Source organism: Penaeus monodon, chromosome 26 (assembly GCF_015228065.2).
Source record: "Penaeus monodon isolate SGIC_2016 chromosome 26, NSTDA_Pmon_1, whole genome shotgun sequence".
Taxonomy (NCBI): Eukaryota; Metazoa; Arthropoda; class Malacostraca; order Decapoda; family Penaeidae; genus Penaeus; species Penaeus monodon.
This window is the reverse complement of record NC_051411.1, coordinates 368961-371291: the sequence shown is the minus strand read 5'-3', so window position 1 is coordinate 371291 and position 2331 is coordinate 368961.

Here is a 2331-nt window from a genome sequence, read left to right as displayed (position 1 = left end):
TATATCTTTATCTTATATATCATTATATTAAAATATCTATTTTTATATATTTTATATATTATTATATATTTATATTATATATATATATATATATAATATATTATATATATATATAGATCTATATATATTATATATATCCATTATTAATATATATATATATATATATATATATATATATATATATATATATCTATATATATATTATTATATATATATATATGTATATGTATATATATATTATATATACATATATATGTTATATATATTATATATATAATATATATTATTATATATATATGCAATATATATATATATAATATATATATATTTTTTTTTTCTTTTTACCAAAGGTTCATGTCTGAGCCGCCGTGGTCACAGCATGATATTTAATTGTAATTTTCATGTTGTGATGCTCTTGGAGTGAGTACGTGGTAGGGTCCCCAGTTCCTTTCCACGGAGAGTGCCGGTGCCTTTTAGGTAATCATTCTCTCTATTTATCCGGGCTTGGGACCAGCGCTGACTTGGGCTGGCTTGGCCACCCAGTGGCTAGGTAGGCAGTCGAGGTTAATTTCCTTACCCAAGGGAACAATGCGCCGGCCGGTGACTCGAACCCTCGAACTCAGATTGCCGTCGTGACAGTCTTGAGTCCGATGCTCTAACCACTTGGCCACCGCGGCCCCATATATATAATATATTATATATATATAATATATATTATATATACTAATATATATATATTTATATAAAAAAAATATATATCATATATATTACTATATATATATATATATATATATATATATCTATATTATATATATATATATTATATATATTTATACATATATATGTGTTTATATATTATATATTTAGATATATATATATTATATATATAAGATATATATATATATATATATATATATATATATATATATTTATATATTATATATATAATCCTTGTTGTTGAGCCTATATATCTAGCGTTACAGCTAGAACATTTGTATGAGTAGAATACGTTTGAGCATAGATGTTTTGGAACCGAGTCTTGTCGGAAAAACGAACGAATAGTTTTCGAATTGGTGAAGATTATTCTGAAAGTAATTTGTGGGAAATGGTAAGACTAAGTTTGTCCTTACTATGGTAGTTTTAGGTATCGGATATCCCGAGGCACATTCTAATTTATTGGTTATGGGCAAAGCATCTTTTTAAGAATAGTCTTATCTGTGTTTGAATGACAAAGAGAAAGTGTTTAAAAAGGGGGGGGGGTCTAAGAAATGAAGTTCTCGGTTTATAGAATGCCGGTCTAAACAAATTTGATAACATCTGTTCAATAATGTTCTGACTGCATTAACTTTAAACATCATAGGAAAGAAGGATAAATAATTTAAGCCAAGCCCCATGAAAGTGGGTTTTTCCTACACGATTTTTAAAAATGTATTAGATATGGTCGAGTCTAATATCCAGAAAAACGCAGGGAGTTGTTGACTTCGAATTCAGAAATAGAATGTATGTTGTCATGTTTAGAGTTAACATGTTTACATGTGAACATCATTGAACAACAGGAAAATGTCAACATTTCTTTATATAAAATTTTTTAAAAATAGATGGGCATCTGTGCCATTTACCTCATGATAAATAAAAAAGTTTTTGCGAGAGTTGGGCCTAGCGGGCTTCCCATTGGTACCCATCAGTTTGAGAGTAGAATTGGTTGTTAAACGTATAAACAGAATCTCCCACAGATAATTTTAGCAGTTTCATGGACTGGTCTTTTGTGAAGTTATACACTTGTCGAATCTAAAATAGACTTTTTACAAAATATAAAGTTTTTTTTTTAAACGGGTTTTTTAAAAGACAAATTGTAGACATATGTTTGGCAAAAAAAAAAGGTTTTTTGATAGTGTTTCTTTTGATAGTAAAAATTTTAGGTTTTGGACTAAAAATTAGGCTGGGTAATATTTAAAGTTTTTTTTTTATAGGTGACAAGATAAGCCCAACCAGTACATCGGGTTTATGAACTTTGGTTAGTCCCATATAATATTCTATTAAAAGAACCAGTTTTCCTGAGTTGTTAAATGTTTAAAAGGGAAAAGGTCATTATTTTTCAAATGTTTTAGCTTTCTCTTAAATTTTCCCTAATTGAAAAATCTTAAAAAAGGCTCAGTATCAATTTTCTAAATTTTTTGGGCTTGACAGTAGAAAATTTACTTTATTGACATATCATTTTTACATATTAAACCCCTTTTTCCTTTATCAGGTTATAAAATTTGGGTTATTCTTTACATATTTCAAACGCTGTGTTGGGCTTTGCCAAAAAGGGGTACCAGTGTCTATTTTTTT